Below are 25,225 nucleotides of genomic sequence, written 5' to 3'. Positions count from 1 at the left end.
AAGAAACCTAAGATTTCACGTTGCCAACCACAGAAGACACAACTTGTGCAAGATGTTCGAAGCTTGTATCCTTCTCTTTTAAAAATCACACGGACTGTGAGTTTCTAAGGCCGAAATGATTCGTGAGTGAGTGCATGTAAACCCTTGGTGGTTCCCTTAGGGACCTGCTCATTGTATATGTTTTTTATAAATGCTTCTACCTGTCCTGCTCGTTTGTTTTCAACACTCATGCAACTCTCTCTCCAACACAAAGGAAGCAAGAAATAAAAGGCCCTATCTAAACAGTCATACCACAACTGTCCTTGTTGATAATGCAGATATGGCTTACTGATTCTTCCTGGGCGCTTATAAGCAGAAGGGGTGTTCCTGACAGGGGAAGTGTATACACATATAAAACAGATGCTTTTGCCTTGATCCAGCTATACAGAGCGTTTTCTAGTAAGACTTTTCAGATAGGAGAAAATGATATGCAGCTATTTGCTTGGTCTGATTTGTTCTTCCAAACTTAGAAGAAAAGAAAGTATTTTTAGCTTCTTCAAACTGCACTGCCCCAGGCAATGAAAATATGTGGCTGGGCTTTTTTTCAAAAGGAAAGCCTGTTTTGACAGTCTCTTAGATTTAAAAAAAAAAAAAAAAAGTATAGGTATGGGAATTTACCTGTGAGTTGTTGGTATGAGAAGGGTGGATACTTGGTTTATTTATTTAGAAAGTATCAGTGGATTCCCCATGAGCTTCAGTGTGGGTGTGCTTGTGTGGATGTGCCGTTTGCACATGTGAGGGTCAGAGGTTGGTACTAGGAAGTCATCCTCGATCGAGTCTCTACTTTATTTTTCTGATACGGGGTCCCTCACTGAAAGTTGAATACCTGTTTCGGCTAGATTGACTAGCCAGCTAGCACCTAGGATATGTGTGTGTGTGTGTGTGTGTGTGTGTGTGTGTGTGTGCACTAGCCTATATGTATGCTCCTGTGTGGAGGCCGGAGATCGATGTCCAGTGTATTTGTTTTTCACTCTCCACCTTATTTCTTGAGACAGCCAGACTGTCTGGCCATGGAGCTCCGTGGATCCTCTGTTTTCAGCCCCCAGCACCCAGATTGTAGGCATACACCACCATACCTGGGTTTTTACATGGGTCAGAGGGATCCAAACTGAGGTCAGCAAGCAAGCGAATGACTGGCTGAGCTGTACACCCAGCCCCTGAAATATTTATTTATTTGTCTATTTCTTTATTTATTTTTTATTAATTTTGGTGTTTTCAAGACCGGGTTTCTCTGTGTAGTTTTGGCGCCTTTCCTGGATCTCCCTCTGTAGACCAGGCTGGCCTCGAACTCACAGATCCGCCTGGCTCTGCCTCCCAATGCTGGGATTATAGGCGTGTGCCACCACCGCCCGGCTGAAATCTTTCTTAATAGATGCTTTTTTGCCATTTCCTTTTGGCGGGTAGCACAACAGTTGCAATGATTGTGTAGAAAGGAATTAGTTCACAAGCTGGCTGGAGTTTCTGCTTCTTTCAAAGGAGGCTTCAGACTCGCCTTTAGCAACATCCATTGTCACCTCTGCAGGCTGTTTAGTAGTGAGCATTTTCTGGGGGCATATGGCTTTTGTTTCCTCTTCTCCAGGACAAATGACATTTTATCTAGTGATGCTACGTCCTACCTTCATACACAAGTCTTTAGAGCACCTCACTCTATCGTTTTTTGGTTTGAGTGTATACGTCTATGTGTGGGTGTGCATGAGTGTGGAGGCCACAGATTGATACCAGGTGCCTTTTCTCATTTACTCTCCACCCTTACTTTCTGAGATGGGGTCTTTCTCTGAACCTGATGCTTACTGACTCAGCTAGGCTGATTGGCTTGAGAGATCTGCTTGTCTCTCCTCCACAGTCAGTGCCTTACAGAACAAAAGGTAGGTCTCGGGGCTGCACAACAGGGACTTTACTGACTGGGCCATCTCCCAACACTCTCCCTCCCTCTCTCCCTCCCTCTCTCCCTCCCTCCCAACTTTGTTCCTTAAGACCTCTTTAGTTCAGGGAGATCGCTTTATTTGGCTTGGATAAAAGTCAGAGTTAATTCTGAGTGGTCTTTTAAAACATAACTCTTGAGCAAGTGTTTCTCTATCAAATGGTACACATTTGTTAAGTGAGCACGGTTGGGTTATCTTCATTTGAAGAACAGGGTGTACTCCAGGGTCCTTTGGACAGATTACTCTTTTGTATAATAGCCCTATAATTGGAACTGGAGAATGACATGGAAAGGCTCAGAGACCAGATGACCATCTCCACAAAAATCCATGACACTATCTTCTGCATCTATGTATGTATGTATGTATGTATCATCTATCTATCTATCTATCTATCTATCTATCTATCTATCTATCTATCTATGTATCTATCTATGTATCTATCTATCATCTATCTATCACCTACAATTCATCTATCATCTATCTACAATCTATGCGTCTATCAATCATCTATGTATCTAGTTCTCATATTAGTACCTTAATTATACCAAAGAATGGGGCAGAGATCACACACTAGTAGCAGAGGTCGTAGCAACCTTTGTTCCGTGCACAGTTTAGTTAACATTTCTAAGTTTCCTCTTGCTGCTTTCAAATGAGCCGCCTGCCACCCTGTTCCGCAAGCAGCCTGCCTCTGGCTACACTGCCCGTTTGGCGCACCTTGCAGCTCCCACATCAATTAGATCACATCTGCGGGGGTGGAACCCAGGCTTCAACCAACAGTCTTTAAGGCTCCTTAGGTGATTGCAGAGGCAGCCATGGTTAAGAGCCCCGGCTCTCTAATCTTAAAGCTAAGCCACTTCAAACATCCTCCTTTTCACTTGCGTGGCCCCAGGGGTGTTTCCATCGCGTATCCTAGGCGTGTGATTAAAAGCAGACTGGCTTCTGGACTGCGTTCCAATTCAAGTTCTCCATTTTATGTGTGTGTGTGTGAAGTTGGGCCTAATTTTTCTTACTTATCAAATGGAGATTAGAGTGACTCATTTCATCAGGGTTATTGTGAGGATTAACCAAAATAATTCCCAGGGAACCCTCAGCACCAGGAGAACTGTGTGATCATCCGGCTCCCCATTTGAGGTCGACCATCCATGTCTTTATCTCTCCCCAGCTTGGCCCTGGGCTGTTTTGAGATTGACTAAATTTTTTGTTTGGTTATCTACCCTCCTTTGTTTCTAAGCAGGTATGAGAAAAGTAGATAAACTGACATGAACCGGTGCACTCTACCCTGGAGAAGGAACGGCTCTTCCCTGACAACTTAAAACTCAGAATTCGAGTTTCGTTACTGATTAACCGCTCTGTGCCACATTAGATTAGGAAAGGTGTGCAGCTCCCGAGGCAGTGACTATGTGCAGTAATTTCTGGAATAAGATGTAACGAGCACATGTTTAAGAATATTAAGGGCCGGGGAGATGGCTCAGCAGTTAGAAGCACTGGCTGCTCTTCCAGAGGACCTGGGTTCAATTCCCAGCACCCACATGGCAGCTCACAACTGTCTGTAACTCCAGTTCCAGGGGATCTGACACCTTCACACAGACATGCACGCAGGCAAAAACAAAAAAAAAAAAAACAAAAAAAACCACCAATGCACACAAAATAAAAATAAATAAATTTTTAAAAAAAGAATGTTAAGTGTACTCTCCCGAACACTGTGCCACAATATGACATTGATGACCAGATACCACTGAAAACAATTAATACAATGTCTTACATGCTCTAAATTCAAACAGGTATGTTGTAATTACTTAGAAGAAAAGAGTTTGAGAGTTTGTTGTTCCTTAAGTGTGCTGCCACCGGGGACAACACCCTAGCCTGACCAGGAAGGTATCACATTGTGTTAACGGCCTTTTTGTTTTCCAAAGCTCCTAGATTTGCTATAAAACAAAAGCCCTTCAGTTCAAGCTCAGGCCTTTGAAGTCCTTCCTCTTTGGTGCTGGGCATATAATTAGTGCTCAGTAAACAGCAGGTGTATGTCAATAGACATCCTTAATGACGGTGGGTGGGATAGTGGTCCTTGATACTGGCTAGTGAGGCAGAGGACATCAGTCTGTTGTGCTTTCTTCTAGCTGTGTGATCCTGGATAAGTAGTTTAACCTCTCCATGGCATTGGTTTCTTCTCATATAGTTATCAAGATAGCTCTCTTATAGGTCTCCATGTGGTCCATTACCGAGTGTTCTAGGCCAGATGAGTGGAGCTCGCATTTGGACTACCCTTGAAGGCTTCTGGGCAACAGAGTCCTTGAGAGACCTTGATAATTCGGTCTTTAGGTGTGCGAGTAGGGATAATGTTTGGAAGGTAGAATCATTTCCGTGTTAACGCAAAGTTAAGGTGTGCAACAGCAATCAAACATTTCTTTTAAATGACCATCTGTAGTAAAGTATATCTAACATGTAAAAAGACACACTTTCCTTAAAAATGCTGATGTGGCTGAAGTGTGAAATGTGCCCCTTGGGTTTAGGTGTCTGAACAGTTAGTTGATTGTCAGTCACTGTCAGTGACAGTGATCTTAGCAGGTTGTGAAACTTTAGGGAGTGCAGCCTAGCTAGAAGTGGGTTATTGTGTGGAGGGGATGAAGGTTATAGCCCACTCTGATTTCAGGGGAGGTCTCCCTGCTCTATCTATGGTTTGTGGGATAGGAGGAGTCCCAGACTCTCTATCCCATCACCAGGCTTTCCTGAACTTGTTGGACCATGCTCTTGCTAACCGTGAGGCAAATAAATCCTTTCTCCTTTAAGTTGCTTCTCTTAGATCTTTTGCTACAGCCACAAAAAAAGGCATTAATAGATGTTTGCATTTTTACATGTAAAATTCATTCCCTAACTAAAAGATAAAACTTTTAAATATTTTGTGCAACTGCCAAGTAAAGCATTCTGTCCCATGTAAATGATGGATACAAGAATCTACAGCCATATGTCATGCTAGCCTAGCATCAGCCATCCCTGCAAAGGGAAGTGAGCCTGCTCTGTGATAAGGGAAACACTGGTTGAGTATGTCAGAATTGTGCATGACACAGAGACCTCCTAGTGTGAATTCCAGAGAGATGGAAAACCTCACCTTAATGTTGCTCAGTTTTCCTGTCTTTGCAAGAACATTGTCCCCTAGACACTGGCTGAAAGACTAGAGAGCTGGAGTTGGGGAAATGAGGACTAAAGATGAAGTGAACTAAAAATCAGAGCTTTGGAGAAGAACCAGCATATGGGAGAGAGTGGGAAAGGGATTGGTAGCAATAGGACGGCAGTTGCTCGATCTATTGGACTTTGTTGACTAGTCTGCCTTTTACTACATGTACTTGGTGTGACTAGTTCCGGTTTAAATGGAGCAATTTTGGAACTTTGTGCCCAGTTTTGCTGTAACTTTATGACACTCTTGTTATCTTTCTTTTTACTTCTTCCTTTTTTAACCCTATTTAGGGGAAGAAAAATACATGAAAGCATTATATACAACAGTGACTAAGAACTATTGCTTTCATTTTGACCAAAAAGTGCTTGTGTTCTATCATGGAGGACAAAAGGTATTTGTGACTTTTGTTTGTAGTTGGTTTGTGCGGTTCATAGCCTTGTTTAGTAGTGAAAGTTTCATGTGTCTATCATAAGGTCAACAAAGAATGGTAAACCCTTTGCTTCTGAGCATAAATTTGTTCTGGTAGAATTTCAGAGTCTATTTCTACTTTATTGAGTGCCCATCATGCCAAGGTGCTCCATTGAGCACCACTTCAGACTGAAGGAGCAGTCTGGGATTTGGGGGGATAAGTACCTTGCTGTGTCAAGATGGCATCTAATGAAAGCAAGTGTGGAACACTGCTAGTGATGTCTTTCTGTATGCTGTGAATGTGTTGCTCTGATTGATAAATAAAACACTGATTGGCCAGTAGCCAGTCAGGAAGTATAGTATAGGCGGGATAAGCAGAGAGGAGAATTCTGGGAAGTGGAAGGCTGAGTCAGGAAATGCTGCCAGCTGCTGCCGCTATGAGAAGCAAGATGTAAAGTACCAGTAAGCCACGAGCCGCGTGGCAACTTATAGATTAATAGAAATGGGTTAATTTAAGATATAAGAACTAGATAGCAAGACGCCTGCCACGGCCATACAGTTTGTAAGCAATATAAGTCTCTGTGTGTTTACTTGGGTCTGAGTGGCTGCAGACCCCAGCAGGACTGGAGAAATCTCCAGCTACAGAATGCTAGTATAACTTCCTGTCTTGGTTGCTTCCTCCATGATGTTAGTGCTTCTCATGATGAAATGAATGTGTTTTGAGAAAGTCATTTCTATGAAGATTGAAATAAAATTTAGACTAAGAAGTAAGAGGTGTCACCATCCTCGGCAGCATGTTAGGGTTTAGGACATGGGCTGCCACTTGACTTTAGTTGTTACCAGATGTAGCAAATACTATCTGAAATAACACTGGATCACATGGTACAAAACTTACTATTCCTACTTAATGCTTTCTTGACAAGTCAAGGAGAAACTCTTGGTTTGATGTTAGCATCTCTCTCCAAGATTGAGAGTCTCCTGTTTCATAAAAGGAAGCAGACTTCAGTCAAATAACAACCTGGAAGCCAGAATTTGTTTTATGATATGTAATCTTTTAATTAAACAATCTATTAATTGTCATTCATTAATGCTGTGTACATCACAGTTTTCATTTACAAGGCAATGGGTAAAGTTTTCTTTTCAGAAGTCTGTTGTAGGGCAAGACAAACACTTGGCAACCCTCTTTAGTTGACAGGTATAGACTGTCCTGGTGAGAACTCATGTGAGGTGGCCTTCATGCTTGAGATTTAGGAATGCAACTAACTGAACAGATCTGATAGGAACATGAAATTTTGCAATTCTGGAAATTCTGAGATGGGTCACTCACTCACCCTGGTTCAAGCTGAGCCCAGAGCCAGATCCCATGACTTCTAGTTGAAGGCAGCATTCTTCATTGGCCTGTGCTCTCTGAGGACCACCAGCATCCATTTCTCAGCTTCAACTCTCTTGGCATTGCTATTTTTTAAAAATGCTGTGCGCTTCTGAATGGAATGTTTATGCTCTATGTTTTCATTGGCCCATGAATGCTTATGCTGAAAACATGTCTGTCAGTCATTGCCCTTCACTAATAGGCCTTTACTAAATGGCCTTGTAGCCTAGAGGGACAAGGCGATGAGATAAATTGCTCTGTGACTGTCTGACATTTAGAAAATATTTCGGTAACTATTTTTCACACATGAAGTGCCACAATGTGATAGTGAGTGGAACACTCAACGATGTGGTGTCATTGTGAAGGATAGACACTGTAAAACATGTGAATGATATAATTTGCTTTCCTTTGAGGATAAGTGAATCAAAAAATGAGAATCACTTTAAGGGAGTCAAACACTCCATCTTCCAGTTTTCATTTCATTAACCATGCACTTTTTAATTGAGGTTTTTGTTACAAACCACAGAATCTTTTATAAATAATGATCTCCAAGAGAGCTTTGATGTGGCTTACGAGCTCTCTTAAATATAGGTGCAATGCTAAAAATGAATATAAACAAATTACAGTTGGGCAGATGATAATTATTTGGTTACTTAACTTTGAATACAACAATTTATCATGTTTATATTAGGGTGATTTTATGTTATAAATCTAGTTTCTGTGACACTGATTCAACTACTCAGCCATTTTGTGTGTTTGTCTCTCTCTGTGTTGGGAGGGCAAATGTGCACATGTATGTGCCTGTGTGTAGAGGTCAGACCACTGTACTCAACTTTAAAAAAAAGTGTGTGTGTGAGTGTGTGTGTCTATGTGTGTGTGTGTACACATGTTTGTGATCTCTGTGTGAGTGCAGGTGCACATGTGCTACAGCACGCCAATAGAGGTCATGGGTCAGCCCTGGGTACCGGTCTGTAACTTCTGTCTTGTTGAGGCTGTTCCTTTTGTTTTGCTTCCGCATTACACTAAGCTGGCCGGCCTTCAGACTTCTATGGTTTCTCCTGTTTCTGCCTCCCATCTCACCATAGCAGTACTGGGATTACAGGTGTGATCTACTGCATCTGGCTGCATGTGGCGTCTGTGGAGTCCAACTCAAGTATGTATGCTTGTGTGCCCAGCATTTTCACTCACTGAGTCATCTAGTCCTTGTCTTGTTTGCTTGCATGGGTTTTGGGGGATCAAACTCTGGTCTTCATGAACGTTACCAACTGAGTCATACATCTAGTTTCAGTCACTCAAGCGTTTCATCATCATGGAGAGAGATTTTTTTAAACAGGCTAGAAGTTCTATTTAGAGGTCTAGATGATGCTGTAAGACAAATTAAGTAATACTGATGTCAAGGATCACTTTTATCCAGGCAAATGTGCCACCCATGCAACTTCCAAAAAGCAATCCTTCCTATTGTATAAATGAGCAATGCCTCCAAATTCAGAAACCATCCAAGTTCCGTCTTGGCGTGGATGAGGCTCCTTGGGTATCCTTTGATACAGTTCTTCAGTGCAACACCTACAAGTTTAGTCCTCTTCTCCTCTGGAGTGTCAAAACCGAAAAATGGCCAATTCTTAACCCCGTCAACATTAAGAAGACAGACAGGAGACACTGAGATATTTGCATTCTGAAGTGTCAGTGGAGGTTAGGAACTAGGAAGTCATAGCAATCCTGAAACCCAAGCTGACATCCTCAGTTAGGTCCCCGGGCCTCCACATCACTCTCCAGGTGTTTTGTAGCCGGAGGCTCTTGATTGTACTTGTTAATGCTTGCTGCTGCTCTGGCTTTACCACAGCATTCCCTGCCAGTGAGAGGTGGGTGGGTCTGTAGTGTCCTCTCATCGAGCCCTGCCTCTTTCCCCTTCCCTCCAAGCTGGCAGTATTGCTCCTGATAAAATCTTCTCAAAGACTTTGTGAGTGGCCTGTGACATTTTGTAAAGTTTTGTTCCCTGGAGCCTGCCCCATCTGCGCAGCCTCTAGAAAGGAGTCCTTGGCTTTGTGCTCACACCAGGACAGATAGAGGCAGTTCTCTTAAAGGTCTGACTTTGCTTTGAGCTCATCCATAGTGCACAAAACTTCTTAAAACCCAAACATCTGGGAAGAATGTGAGCCAAGCTTGTTACACTTCTGTTGAGAGGATCTGTGACACTCTTGGAGGTCATGTAGTATGGCATTCTTTTTTAAACTTTCCATGACCTTAGCAGAATGATTTTGTAGCTACAAGTTGGGCTTTTATCTAATGTAAAGGTTTTCTTGTAGTGCTGTGGTATGACCTTTTTTCTGATCCTGTCTTTCAAAAAAAAATAGGTATTTCATTTTCTCTCTCTCTCTCTCTCTCTCTCTCTCTCTCTCTCTCTCTCTCTCTCTCTCTGTGTGTGTGTGTGTGTGTGTGTGTGTGTGTGTGTGTGTGTGTGTGTTCCAGAATATGTATATATACACCAAATGCGTACAGGAGCTATAGGGAGCCAGAGAGTGAGCCAGATCCCCAGGAACTGGAGCTAGAGATGGTTGTGAGATGCTATATGGGTATGAGGAGCCAAGCTGCATCTTCTGCAAGAGCAGCAAGTGTTCTTAACTACTGAGCCCTCTCTCCAACTCTGGTGTTGACTTTTTTATTTTTACAACTATTTGGCTGTCTAGAGGGACTCAGAATCTTAAATTCATCAAGCCATGGATTTTTTTTTTATTAACTATCCTTTCAATTTATCTTTTCCCTACAGTTTCTTGTAACACAATAAAAAGAAATCTAGTGACATTTCAATATTTTTTTTTCTAGGAAATCTCTTTAATTGCAACATTCAATTCATTTGACAATTTTTTGCTCCCAATATACTTGCAAATGACTGGATCACATAACTACGTGGAAGTGTGGGCCTTGCTGAAAATTCTATGCTACATCATTTCTAATTTCCAATGAACTTTTTCTTACATTAAAAAAATGGCTGTCTGTCCATCCATCCATCCATCCATCCACCCACGCATATATCAAAATTAAATTTCAAATTTCTCTAAACCATGTGATTCAAACTAGCACTCTTATTAGCATACATAATTCTAAGCCTCTCTCACATTTATATTTATTTATTTTGGTGGTAGGGTCTTACTGTGTAGCCCTGGCTAACCTGGAACTTGTAGATATCTGCCTGCTTGTGCCTCCCGAAGTGCTGGCATCAAAGGCGTGCACCATCATGCCCAGTCTCCCACCTTTAGATTTTTATGGTGGCATAAAAAATTATCTTTTTGCAAAGCACATTATCCTCAAACTAACTGGTTCCAAAAGATAACCATTGGCCCAGGAGTTCTGTAGGAATTGAATGAGTCAGTCGCAGCCATATTGTTAAGCAAGACATGGGTCCTCTCAGAACTCCACTGGGATTGGGGCCAGCTTCAGGGTTCACTTGGGTTGTTGAAAGGCAAATTCGCTTCCAATCTTATGCTCATCTAGGCCCTTTCACAGCGCTATCTCAAACATAATAGTAAAAAGAAATCCTAGAAACCCAGAACAAGTGAGGCACAGTAAAAAGACAGGCAAAATTAATGGTACATGGAAGAAAACCAAACTCTTTATCTTGGTTTGTGTTTCCTGCTGGCAGAGGGAGGGTCAGGAACGTCAACATAACCAACAGACTCAGGCATTCCCTTTTCCAAGAGATAGAAGGTCTTCCAACCAGGACCTTATAAACAACGGAAGAACTATACTTGTTTAGAACTAGAGTGTTTGTGACCTATAAGTGTAACCATACCCACACACCTCCTTCATCCCTCCTGAATGATGTGCCTCCTGAAGCCACATTTACACAGAGGAAACACATTAGGAGAAATAAGTAAACTCGCTCGTACTTTTGTACCTAATTTCCGAACTTCACGTAATCTTTAAACCACAGTGTGAATTGCATCCTTTGAGCAATGCAACTTACGCCACAGAATCACATATATATAGCTCTTACAAAGATGTCTACGTGTGACACTCATAACAAGCCTGTAACTACACTGGAGTGCACACTCTCCTTTCTTGCATGCATCAGTTACTCAGTGCTGGCTCTTAAGTCTAAACCAGGCACCATCCTTGATTTCTGCTGGAAAAGTGTGTGGTAGTGCCATTCACGTTTCTTCCTCATTTGTCCTGGAACTCTTCCCTGTGACATATTCAAAGCTTTGTCTTTACCTGGACTAGAGTCCCTGCAGGCAGAGCACCGCAGACTACCTGCAGCAGTGCTGGATGTGTGTCCTCCAGGTACCCAGGATGAAAGTGGAGGCATTTCCATAACTTCGCATCATTTTGCCATATTCTGTTAGTTTGAAATGGACTCTTAAGTTCTGCTTACAGTCGGGGGGGGGGGGGACATGACTGAAGGATGTGGGTAATAGAAAGCCAGGGCCATTGGAAACCAGCGTAATGTGAGATTTATTTAATTATTGCTTGTTGTTATTTGGCAATATCAATAAAGCTTAAGCCATCGTGAGATAGCGTTTATGGAGCTCTGCATGGATACCAGTCACTGTTCTAAATCATTTTCCTGGATTTATTGACAAACGTTTTTGTAAAAATACTTTAATATGCGCTACAATGTGGATTTTAATTAAATTTGAAGCATATTAGCAATAAGTGGATAAGGAAATCTCACTTTAGAGGGCAAGTATTTGATGTTTAAAACATTTAGACTTAGAAAGTTAAAATTCTGCGTGATTGATTGAAGTTTTAACACAGATGGTAGGTTTTTGCAGTAAATATTAAAGGGGAGGTCATCGCATACCTGGAAAGTCCATAGTCCCATGGTAACATGTGTGTGAATATTTGTCATGTCTAAATGTGACTGGATTACTTTGGCAGTAGAGAGGAAAGCAGTGTTTTGTGTGTTCGCTGAGGATGATCTTCTTCTGCTTCTGGCTTGGGGATTACAGTCCTTGGTGAAGATCTGATTTAGCAGATGCTTTTAGAAAGACATCTTTGTCCTGAAGAAATAGCATTAGTTGCATGACTAGTAATTTCAGTTTATTCATTTACCCTTACTTTGAAAAGCAAGTCTAAAATTTTGTTATAAACAGTCTTATATAATATTAATAGAATCAAAAGTTCAGCATAAAAGCTTATTAAGGAAAAAGTCATTTGATGTTTTCTGAGTAGTTGTAATTCTAGGTCCATAGTTTTCTCATTCTCCTAAGCATATTTTTATAATTAAGAACATGTGAGATAAGTGTTTCTACTTTCCATTTGACCTCTATTGAACTTCCTAAATATATTTTGCTCTTTCACTGCTTTCGGCTCTGCTGAAATGTTTCATCTGTTCTTATCAGGTTAATATCTGATACGTCCTTTATCTAAAAGTATTCTTTTATTAATTTTCACGTCATCACACAATGTAATGGATTTCAGTATAGCATTTTAATAATAAGGTATATTTTGGGTCTGGGGAGACAGCTGAATGGATAAAGTGCTTGCTGTGTATAAGCCTGATGACCTGGAGTTCAAATCCCCACAACTCACTTTAAAAATCAGATACAGTGATACATGATTGTAATCCTGTAGCTGAATATGTATTTCTGATCTCCACATGTATGCACACACAGAAACCTGTATACACACACACACACACACACACACACACACACACACACACACATCTATAAGCTTTGAGAAGTGAGTAGATGGTATTTTGTTAAAAGTTGTATGGTGCTTCATTCTATTCAAGACTCAAGGAGAGTTGTACTCTAGTCAGTGAGAAGTTGCTGTTGGTTTTCTGTAGTATCTACCATTCAACTCCTACCAGATAGCACTGTGTCTATCAGATTGTTGCTATGATACCAGGTGACACCAGTCTTTGGCTTGCTGTGGTATTAACATGGATAACTTAGGTTCCCCTGTGTGGTAATCTTTCTTCTGTTCTGTATTCCAGAAGTGAAAATTGGGAACAATTCTCTGTTTTGTAATGTTGTAATGTTTTGTAATATTGTATTGAGATTATGTAGTATGGCTTTTAGAGAGACTGACATTTTTCTTCTTGGTTCTGTAGCTGGCAAGGGTCCACTTGGCTTAAGCTCCAGGATGCTTGGATTTGTTGAAACTGTCCAAGGAAGAAGTAGCAATTAGCTAGCTGAGATGATGGTATTTGTGAATGCATGTGAGATCTTGTATGTAAATTCCAAGAAGTCAAGTCACTCGAGGACTCTACAAGAATGATGTTGTGAATGGGCTTTTTGGGTGGGGCTGGGTCTTTATAAAGCAAGTCTGTTTGGTTCTTACCCTTGGCCTCCAGATATTCTCAAAACACCTCCTATTTCAAGACAGCTATTGCATAAGACCATTCTGAGTGTCTGACCTATAACCTTCTCTCCCTTAGAGGTGACATTCTCAATGTAGGATCTGTGAGAATCCTTGAACCATCTAAAAATATGTGTCAGTTCTCTATAGGTGCCCTTGTCCAAGACAGAAACCGATGTTTCAATCAAATCCTAAAAGCATCAGTGACCTGAAGAAGGTTAAAAACCTACTGCTTTAGGGCAAATTCCTCCTTCTCAGGTTTTTCAAGTGCATCTTAGAATTTTACCTCCTCTGTGTCCAGCCTGTGGACACATTGGACATGGCTTCCTGGAGCCCGAGTTTGTAATGGATGGTTAGTGTTTTCTGATATTCATTAACTCAGAGCCTTAACCATCTAATTACCATTCCTATCCCCAGTTAAATAAGAATCCTGATGAAAAATTTGCATGGCATTTAATGAACTGACTGCCTAGAATTGATCAGTAACTGCTTAGTAATTTAATAACAATAAATAATAATGAAAGAATTGAAATTTCATGAAAAATTTATTCTTTCAAGTGATGTTATTTGACTTGAAAACAAGCCCCTACATTATTACTATTTTTAAATTTAGGAAAACTGCAAACACACAGCAAGATACTGACATGGAAAACTGCTGTGCAGGCTGCCTAATTTGTAGTAAGGTTCCTTACTAATAGAATCAATCCCCGGTTTCCAACACTCCCTCATCCTGGAACTACAAATGAACCTGTAATAGTTTTCACAAAAATGAGATGGCTTTCTAGCTTTGACTCCTCTGAGACCATGTTAAACTTCTCAGAATCTGCCAGGGTTAAGGATATTCACAGAGTGAGGTAGGCAGAGCACACCTACACATACCCTCAGCCTTTAAGAGTTGAAGGAAGGAGGGTTACGAGTTTATAAGTTACATGCAGTAGCCTGAATTCCATGGTGAGGCAACTCATCTGCAGTTACGTTGAGTGCTGGTCTCCTGGGAGACCCCTTTCCATTTTTAGTAGCTGCGTTCGTGGACAGTGCTGATGGGTACTCCAGCTTCCAACAAGGACTCACTTCCATGGCTTTTCACTTCCTGTTTCATCTATGCATGGCTTTTCTGGAGATCCCATATGCCTTCTAGGATCCAAGCTTGCTTCCTAGGGACCAGGTCCTGGGACAGCAAGGGTAAGAGTCCCTCTGGTGAACTCAGCTTCACCATCCTTTCCCTCTCCCTCCAGTACGTTCTTCTTGATCCAGGATTTGTATAGGCTTAGACTGTTCTTTAACAATAATTCTCTTTCAAACACCTGTCTGCCCTGTCTTGTGGTCAGGCATTCAGCTCCTCCTTATAGACAATATAGACTGCCAAGTACCTTCAACTTGACACTGAGTTCACAGGGGTGCTTTGAAGCTCACCTTCAACTGATTGTCCTGCTTATAAGTCCTATCACTGGAGTCTGTCAGATTGGTAGAGTAAGAATATTTCTTAGAGCTCAGGTTGCAAATGCCAACTCATATGGATAGGTTTGGGTTTAGTCCCTAGAGTACCCTGAAAATTTCACATATCATCTTGATGTGGAAAAAAAAAAAGAAGATTTTTAAACACAAATATCTGGCTTTCCAAGTTCACTGGAAAAGCCATGATAACCTTGTAGCATTGTATCTGCGTTCCTGTGTAGTAAGCAATTGTCTTTCTGCTTCCTTTGGCCAAAATCCCAACTGCCATTACTTGGGGTATTTGTATGACTGGCTGAGCCTTCCTAGGCACCTGCATTTGAACCTCTGTGTCTTGACTAACTTATCAGTGGAGACAGTGAGCCCGAGAGAGATGGAATGACTTAACAACTGGTTTTGTATTTTAAATAAATGTGACTGAATGACATGTACGCGTACCTGTCTCATCTCTCTTATGCTGAGAGATCCACCCCAAATTGCAGGTGGTTGGTATCTTTTGGGATGCCACTGTGTAAGTCTGCCACATTCTGTCTGTTTTATCCATTGATGATGTTTGGATAATATCAGCTAGTGCTAAGATGAATGCTGTTGTTCTTTTAAAGGCTAACAGCGTCTTCATATGCAACCATTTTGTGGAAGATAATGCCACTTAAGGATTGCCTTTGCAAGTTATCTTAGTGTTCCCTTGCTAGTAATGCAACCCCATGCATTATGTATACAAGCACAGGGCTGTTTATTAGCACAGGTTTTAAAATATGATAAAAAGGAAAAACAATTAAAACTTAAATCACAAAACAAGCATGTATGGTACTTTTAAGCCAACAGATAAATTACCCTTGTGATTGCCTGGGTATGAGTGGCTTGTGTGCTCACTATTTACCATTGGGCATACTCATTCTGTATGTGGATTTTCAACTTGTATGTAATTAAGAGGTCATTTAAAAATTATGTATAGGACTTATACAATTATTTATATCTATGGGCTTAAAGAGCTGGGGAAAATGCCTAGTTGGTAAAGAGGACCTGAGTTTCATCATCCAGAACTCATATAACAGAAAACTGAACGTGTTGGAGCAGGCTTGTAAGCTCCAAGCTGAGGGGCAAGAATAGAGGAGGGTCCAGAGAGTGGCCTCAATCTTGCAGTGGACCTGAGTTTGGGTTTGAGCACCCACATCAGATGGCTCACAACTACCCATGTAACTCCATATCCAGGAGATCTGATGCTGTCTTCCGGCAAATAAATAAAATAAACTAATAAAATAAATAAAAATAATAGAATAATTCTTTAAAGAAAAGAAATAGAGTATAAACCAGACCTTGTGGTGCATGAGTGTAACCCCAACCATTGGAAAGCTGAAACAGGAGGACTGTGAATTTAAGGATGGCTTGAGCTACAGAGTGAGTTCAAGGAAAGCCTGGCCAATTCAGTGAGACTGTGTCAAAATAAAAAAGTACAAAAGTTGCTAGACTTCTCACGCAGTGGCAGTGGCCGAGTACTCACCTAGTACAACTGAGGCCCTGGACTCAATCCTAGGATGAAGAAAAAAAAGTAACTAGTTAAATGCTTTCCCACGGGAGTTTACAACAATTCTTTTAGTGATAGAGAGTAAGTGGAACGTCTTTTCCCGATTATTCTGTCAATTAGTATTCTGATTTTATTAGCATAAGATTTGCTAAGGCATTGGGTTTATTTTATATGCGAATATATAAAAGATAAAAGAGAGTGTAGAAGGTTAATGCGTGTGTCTACAGACAGGTTTGGACATTGGAAAGTTATGCAAGATTCTCCTGGGTAAATGCTCTGCTTTCCTTTAAAAGTAAATATTCACTGAAATTATTGATGTCATTGCTGTTTATTTATCGTTTCCGTTCCTATCGCGGCCGTCATGTCTGCTTACATGCAGAGCCTTGGGGAAGGATTGTGGGAAATTCAGACATGATGAGGCCTTGACGTTGTCTGTCTTTGAAAGAGCTCGGTTGATTTCGAGCATTTCTGCTTTTCAAGTTGTACATTTATTCTTGGCATTTTCTGTGAGAGTTCTTCGTGTATCTATGTAATGTGTGTGTACACCAATGTGTGGTTATCATTTTTGTATGTTTATGGCAGTTATTCAGCCATCACATTAGCTGGATAACCCTAACAGCAGTCTGTTTACCATTTCTTTGTAAACTTCAGTTCTGTATGTCTCAGCCTAAGAATGTCAGAAGCTCAGTGCTGCTCTCGGTAGACAAATAGAGACTTGATTTGTAATGGATATTTCCTATTAGTCATCATCATATGACTTTTGTATATGCAATGAGAAACTGTCTTTTTAATGTCCTTTTTGTGAATACTGTCTTCTAAGAATGCTTTCAGAGTGGGAACATGTCTGTTCTTGTTAAGCCCCACTGTGTGGAAATCTTAAGTCCTTTATCAAAGCAGGAGCGACTCTCCCAGGACTCAGGGTACTGAACTCTACCTGGGAGATTCCTGTCTTTAATTCAGTTCCTTAGAAATGCGCTGATGTGAAAAGAGAAATCTAGCCTCACCTTTGGTATCCTTCATCTTTATTTTATTAACTTACCTTTTCCCTCCTTCCCTTTGCTAGTTTTTCCTTAAATGTTTATTCAACAGTCTGGTTGGCACCAATTACAACAGACTCGAAAAAGCACTTTTCTTTAAACCTTTTGTATACAGAGGTCTTTCTTTCTATGCCCTACAACATTTTAATTACAAGAGATAAGTTCCCATTACCACGTCTACAACTTGTTTGTGTGTCTCACGGAGTGACATCTAATGCTAACGTTATCTAGGTTTATCTTGTTGACTGAGTCACGGCAAAACCAGAACCTCTTGGCTGGGTAGAGGCTACTGAGTGAGATCTTCATATAATTATATTGCACTTCTTTTAAAATATAGATGTATCATATGCATGCATGGAAATGACTGATAAATCCATTATTTTATGCAATAAGCTAATAAAAATAGAGGGATATGTTGCATATTACCAACCTGTAATATTTTTACTGATAAGATTTTATATGTTGGTCGGGGAGAGGCTGGCATGTGGAGGCCAAATGAGAATCTCAGGGGTCCTTTCTCAGGCACCATCCACCTTGTGTTATGAGACGGTGTATTTCTCTAGTCTGGAACTTGCTAAGTAGGCCAGGCAGGCTGATCACTGAACCTCAGGGATGTGCATGTCCTCGGCCTCCCCGGCGCTGAAATAGCATTGTCACACCTGGCTTTTTCCTCATATATATGTGAAATTGAAATATAACCACATCATTTTCCCCTTCTTCTTCTTCCCTACATCTCATCCACTGTACCCCCCTTGCTGTCTCAGATCCATGGCCTTTTGGCCTGTAACTAGGTATAAGTATTCCTAAATACATAAATACAATCTTAATAATCTTGCTTGTAAGTATATGATTTCAAGGCTGACCACTTAGCTTTGGAGAACCAATTTATGTGACTCTTCCCTCAGGGGGACTATTTCTCTTGCTCTCAGTATTTTGTTGCCTGTAGTTCTTTGTCTAGGGTTGGAGACCCATGAGATTCCCCTCTTCCCGGTTAGCATATTGTCTATTGGTCTAGCAATGTCAGGGAAGCTACACCCATGAAGTCTCAATAAAATGGTTGCCTAAACCAGACCTCAACATGAATATCTTGCTTTTTTACCTAGGTTTTCAGGACTTAATTCAGGTCTTCAAGCTTGGAAGGTGAGCCACTTTACTGTCTGATTCAGCTTCCCAGCCTATTTTTAAGGTTTTATTCTGAGTTAATGAGACAAGTATGATCATCTTTCAACTAGACTAAGCAAATAGGTGTCCACATAGAGTTTTTTTTTTTCTTTGTTTATTTCCATTACTTCCCACATAGTACCCCAGGACTTTATAACAATTGGTTATAAATATAAAATAGGTATGCAATTTTTTCATTTCTCTTTAAAATTTATTTTGAAGTTTATTTTACTGTATGGTTTTATTTAACCAACATGATTCCCTCAACATAAATCTGTCAGCTATTTCAGGAACTTCCGGAGCTCGTGCCCTTCTCAAGATCTTAAGACCTACTCCTTGGTCTTTCTAGAATGTTCTTCCCTGTTAACCACTGGCTCTTTAGCCCTCAGCTCCGATTTCCACCACATGGGCCCTTCCTTGCAAAGGAAGCTGGAATGATCCATTGCTGCATAACAATTACTCCAAAATATAGTTCTTTCAAACGACAAAAAGTACCACATTTGTTATTTCAAGCACTGCTTTGGTTTTTGTTTTTCTCATAAATCTAAAAGTGGCATTTCTGAGTTGTCCTAACTCAGAGATTTTCATAAGGTCATCTTACTTGTTGCCTATCTTATTTGCTTTCACCAGGCTGCAAGGACTGTCAGTGTGGAAGACTGATATTTCATCTCAATATTCCACAGATCAAATTTAGAATAATGTCTAAAATATAGTAGGCAATTAGTACTCTTGATAAATACATGTATGTAGGTTTATATTTAAGCCCAATTTTATTTTTTTATTTCTAAGGTTTTCTTTTTTACTTTATTGAGAATAGATTTTTTTCATACAATATATTCCAAATATTTTCCCTGCCCCTACCTCCTCACAGTTCCTTTTTACCTCCTTTTCCATCAAGATCCACCCTTTTCTGTCTCTCATTAAAAAACAAGTAGGCAATAATAAAACAAACAGGATAATAATAAAATAAAATATAATAAGACAAAAAAAGCCAATTGGAATAGGACAAAACAAATAAACAGAAAAAGGGCAAAGAAGAAGCATAAGACATATAGACACTGAGACACTCATGTTCGCAGCCAGAGGAATCCCATAAAAAAACAAAACTGGAAGCCATAATATAGATACAAAAGACCTTTAAGGTTTAAAAAAAATGCCAATACAGCATTATGAGAAAAATACTCTCTAACGATGTCATTGAGTTTGTTTTCTTTTAATTCACCCCTGCTGGGTCTCGGGTAAGAGAAGTTTGTTTCCACAGTGAAACTTCCTTCTGGAAATTTTTTTCACTTGCAAGTGGCGATAGCTTCTTGGTTAGTGGTAGTGGTATGTGCCCTTTCCTCCTTTCAGGTCTAGGTACAGACACTTGCTGGCTTTCTGAATGCTCCCACAGTCGCTGAGAGTTCATGGGGCTTTTGTCCTGCTGTGTTCAGGCCTTGTTTCCTTGGTGTTTTCTATCCCCTCTGGCTCTTACATTCTTTCCACCATCTTTTCAGTAGGGTAGCCTGAGTCCAGAGGGGAGGGATTTGATGGAGACATTCCATTGAGGGCTGAGTGTTACAAGGTCTCTCACTCTCTGCATTTTGTCTGACTGTAGATATTTGTATTTGTTCCCATCTACTGCAGGAAGAAGCTTCTCTGATGATGGCTAGGAACGGCACCAAATTATGAGTATAACAGAATGTCACTAAGAGTCTTTTTATTGCTATATTTCCTTAGTAGAATAGTAGTACTTGGTTTTTCCCTAGGTCCCTGGACTATCTAATCTCAGGTTCATGGTCGCCCACGCAGCAACAGAAATGGGGACTGTTGTGGATATCACTCTGTGTAAATAAAATGCTGATTGGCCAGTAGCCAGGCAGGAAGTATAGGTGGGACAAGCAGAGAAGAGAATTCTGGGAACAGGAAGGCTGAGTCAGAGAGACGCTGCTGGCCGCCACCATGACAAGCAAGACGTAAGGTACCAGAAGGCCATGAGCCACGTGGCAACTTATAGATTAATAGAAATGGGTTAATTTAAGATATAGAATAGTTAGCAAGAAACCTGAGCCATTAGGCCAAACAGTTTAAATAATATAAGCATCTGTGTGTTTATTTTATAAGTGGGCTGTCGGACTGTCCGGGGCTTGGCGGGACTTGGAGAGAAAACTCCAGCTACAGGGGACCATCTCATGGGGTGGGCCTTAAATCAAATCAGACATCAGTCGGTTAGTCCCACAAGCTTTGTACCATCACCGCACTAGCCTATCTTGCAGGGGAGACACCCCTGTGCAGCAAAAGGTTTATAGCTAGGTTTGTGTTTTATGTTCCTTCTTTGTTAGTTTAGACATCCCTAGATCAGTGTGCCTTAAGAATTAGATCGCTGAGTGATGATTTTAACACTATTCTGTGTATTCACTAACTTCTTATTGTAGCTATCTCTCCTTAAGATGATTTGTCTACTATAGCCATGAACTGGAAAGTCACATAACCATTCTTGATGCAATTGTATGTAAGAACACACAAAACTACCCCTCAAAGTTTCTTTCAAGAAATAAAGTTAAGGGAGATGAAGTCTTTAGTTTCTCTCTTTGTAGGCCATTTTTACATTGCTATAGAACTCATTTATTTTTTATTTTTTATATTTATTTATTTATTTATTTATTTATTTTTTGGTTTTTTGAGACAGGGTTTCTCTGTGTAGCTTTGCGCCTTTTCCTGGATCTCGCTCTGTAGACCAGGCTGGCCTCGAACTCACAAAGATCCACCTGCCTCTGCCTCCTGAGTGCTGGGATTAAAGGTGTGCACCACCACCGCCCGGCTCTTTTTTAATACAACGTTTTTATTAGAATTTTATACATTCATAAAACACATTTCGATCATATCTTCTCTACTCCTCCAATTTCCAGACCTCTACCACCACCACATACCCCTCCCAATTTTGTGTCTTCTTCCTTTCTTAAAAACAAACCAAAAAACAAAACCAGCTCAGTGCCTGTATGTGTATGGATGTAGGATCTACCTTTATTCTATTTTTAACATCGTTTAGCAGACAGATGTAGGAGGCACAGAGGTCCTTATGCTCACAGACAAGCACTGGGGAAACCGGGAATATTAAACACTGTCTCTTAAAAGGGAAAAACAACATATAACCTGTTTTCTGCCCAGAAGGCTGGGAGTAGAGGTAATTTATAGTCTGGTGACATTTGCATTATCTGTGTGCCTGAGATCACACCAGGTCCTCCCACAGACCCTTATCATTAGCTTGTTTTTCTGAGTCAGTCTATAGAACCTATCTTTAAAGAGGCTGTCACGTGTACTTTACATAGAGTTTCGTGTCTTAAGCTTTATTGTGCACACAGAATTGAGTTAATTATCATCAGGAATCTTTTTCCACATCGTGTTGCACTTGAATACACCTAAAATAAACTACTGGGCGTCAGAGTCAGAGTTTGAACCAACCAGCTACTGAGTTGTACTGAACCACATTTTCTTTTGCCTTCCCTGAGTTGACAGTCTACTGGCCATGGTGTTGGCAGAGAACCCCACAGACAAGGTGTTATCCTATTGAAGTTTTCTGTTTTACCTTTTGTCTCTGATCAGTATCATCCTCATAGCTGCACCATGTTCAATTAATTGTCTGTCCTCCACAACTGTTGAATCTTTCTGACCTTCATGTAAAAATACCCAGTGGTATAAATAGTAGATGAGTAAGTGAAGGGCAGCATTCTTTTGGGCAGTTCATTTCCTTCCCCATTAGTTCCCAACCAGGGTGATCTGAATTTTGCCCTCTAACCTGATGACTAGTGAAATACCTTCAGAAGCAGCATCCCAAAAGCTTGCCTCCTTGTTCTGCAGGGATGCTCTGCTTTGTATCCTGCCATGTAGGGCTGGACCAGAATACTTGTCTGTACGGCAGCTTTCTTTCCAAAGACTGTGGTGGTCAATGTTGATCCACTCGACAGGATCTAGACTCATTTGGTTCTGTCTGTGAGAGATTATCTGGCTTGGGTTAGCTGAAGTGTGACGCCAGCATCATCCTACGGGCTGGTGCCTTGGGCTGAATAAAAACGAGAAAGGAAGTACAGCACTAGAATTTTTCCTTCCCCTCCCTCTTCCTGGCTGCACAGACCCTGCGAGCAGCTTGCCCCGAACTTCTGTTGTCTCCACTTCTGGGTTGAACACTGAGCCACATTAAACCCTTTCTTCGTTACGTTGAACGTCTTGAGTGTTTTGTTAGAACAAGGAGAAAAATATGAACACAGGAGCCACTCCAGCTGAATTTCCCTGCGGTAGTATCAGGCATCTTACCCTATGCAAAATTCCAAGTTCGGGGCTGACCATGACATCGGGCTCACTCTTTCCCTTACCTTCAGAGGGTAGAAGCTTGTTGAACAGTTGCATAGCACTTTCGCCTCCCCTGGCGAGAATAGCAAGGGCATTGGCCAGGCATCCCAGGCTCTGAGAGTAAACCCATGAGTGTTTCTGTAGGAGGATCTGCTGCTCACAGCAGGTCCACAAAGTCAACAAAACATTCAGGGGAAGGAATTTTTTAATTAAATTTCCACACTATCCATTAATTACCTACATTTTCCCACTCCCTTCCCATATTTTCTCATGGTTCCCACCTGCTTGACTCACTTGGGAGTGAAATCAAATGAAGTCAGCATTTTCTTTGGGTCATCAAGCTGAACCGGGTTCATCCGTCTGACTTACTGGATCAGCGTGTCTACCTGAGAGTCTCATCTCTGGCCGGTCTTCTTCCTGCTGCCATGTTGCCTTGGTTTCCCTTTGGTCCAGTTTTCATCACCCCTCAGAATGTGTCACCATGATTACCCCCCTTGAGAACGTGGCATTTCTTAGTCTTTTGTCCCCTGTGTGCTAGGGACAGTGTTGAGACTCTGTTCTTGTCCCACTCTAAATTTAGCTGAACTTCACTGTGTATCTGTTGTGGGTTGCGCAAAGAATGAGAAGGTACTGGAGACTTACATCTATCATGAGGAAAAAACAAAACAAAAAGCAAAAGCTCAGAAAGTCTATGTCCGAAATCACAAATATCTAAGCACAAAATTACAAAAGGCACCGCCAAGGAGGTGTGCAGCTGGATTCTTGGCACAGGGACCTTCTTGAGGCAGGAGATTGGATTTGAGACCAATTTGGCCTACATAGCAATACCCATCCTCAAAAACTCAGAAGTATAACAAAACCAGCTGTAGCATGAAACTTTTCCTTGGGAAACAGGTCACAAAGAGGTCCTAGTCACCCCAGATGGGAAACCTACAACAGACCAAAGTAATAATTCTAAGTCCAACCTGTGTACCAATGAGTTTATTGGAGTTACTTACAGAAGTCTGCATGAGGAGCTCCTTACAGGAGGAGGAATAACTCAAAAGCAACTACATCGGGGGAAAAGTCTGCCCCAAGGCTCGTGATGATTCACAAAGTTTCAGCCATGAAGTTCTCTACACAATTTTCAGACAGGCAGCTAGACAGCGCAGAGAGTATCCTCCAGGCAGCTAGGCTTTCCCCCAGCAGCTGAGGTGGCCAGAGATTCCTCTGGCAGTTATTTACTAAGTCCTTCACCTTGGGAAGGGACTCTCGTGCATCATCATATGTTTCCACCACCTTAAGGTAATTTCCATGGGTGGAAAAGCTGACAAGTTATTTAACTGAGTTAGTGAAAGATAATTGTAACAATATTTCATTCTGAGTTTCTTTTGTGTATGTTTTTAGTTCATCTTTGAATCTGTATTTGGCAAGACATATCACTTCAGAGATTTTGCAAGCTTCATATGCACTTAGCCTGTACCACTGTCCACTAAGGTAAAGACTGTGCTTGTTTTTCTAGAGTTCTGGGTATTGTAACAGCACCAACACTGTGCATAACCAGTGATCGACAGAAAAGCCAGTCAGCAGCCCCCTTCCCGCCATCGCCCCTTCTAATTCATACAGTACAACTGAGGAAAAGCCAAACCAACAGCGTGTATTAGGAATGCCCCATGAGTTAATACCCTCATCTTTCTGTTCTGGAGCTTCATAGTTGCCCTTGAATGTTGAACACTAGCCATTAGATGGAATGGGTTTAAGTGAGAGTGGCTTAGGAAGTAAAATGGAGATTCCACAGAGCTCTAATGATGTCTTAAGATCTCCCTTAAGGATTGTCAGTTTAGTATATTCTAACACATGATGTCTCCAGCTGCATATCTGAGAGCAATCTTTGAATGCCTGCTGTTCCTGTCATTAACTCACTTTACTCATTGTGAGCATCAAAGCAACAAAACTCAATTAAGTAGAGTACTGAGGAAGTGGAATATTCTGATGAATTTTGGTATCTGTATTAAATAATAAACATACTACCTTCTGTTCCTGGACAATTTCTGTCTCAGTGTTTAAATAATTCTATTGCATTTGAGTTTATATCGAAAGTTGTGTGACATCCTTTTATTCTCACAAGTCTTAGTGAAAATCCTTAGAAGCTTTATTAATTACTTTGTGTCATTGGAAGTAAGGCTGTTATCAGGAACATTGGTTCTCATGTTGTTGTGTTAATATAGGTCAGATGGGAAGGTTCAACACATTGTGGATTTTCCTCTGGGTATGACACTTAACTGGCGTTGTTAATAGATAGACATCAGTCTTTTTCTTTCTTCTAAAAATTGCATGCAAGAAAATTAAAGCCAATCAGCTATAACAAAGTTAGAATGACAATATTAACAATTCAGTATAAAGTCAGAGCACTAGTTTATGCTTGCATAGAAATTTTAATGGTCTGGAGAGTTCTAAGAAGTAAAGGGTTGTCACTGTATCTTCAAAGAGCTGGACTTTTGGTTAAATTTTAGGGTTTGTTCTACTTTTTAT

At 40.8% G+C, this 25,225-nt stretch overlaps 1 protein-coding gene across 3 annotated transcripts in view; it reads left to right on the top strand.

The window, feature by feature from the left end:
• Golim4 (golgi integral membrane protein 4) overlaps positions 1-25,225 on the top strand; it is an 81,525-nt gene that overhangs the window by 1,499 nt on the left and 54,801 nt on the right. The window lies entirely within an intron of this gene.

Source organism: Peromyscus eremicus, chromosome 6 (assembly GCF_949786415.1).
Source record: "Peromyscus eremicus chromosome 6, PerEre_H2_v1, whole genome shotgun sequence".
Classification (NCBI taxonomy): domain Eukaryota; kingdom Metazoa; phylum Chordata; class Mammalia; order Rodentia; family Cricetidae; genus Peromyscus; species Peromyscus eremicus.
This window is presented reverse-complemented; position numbering and strand designations above follow the sequence as displayed.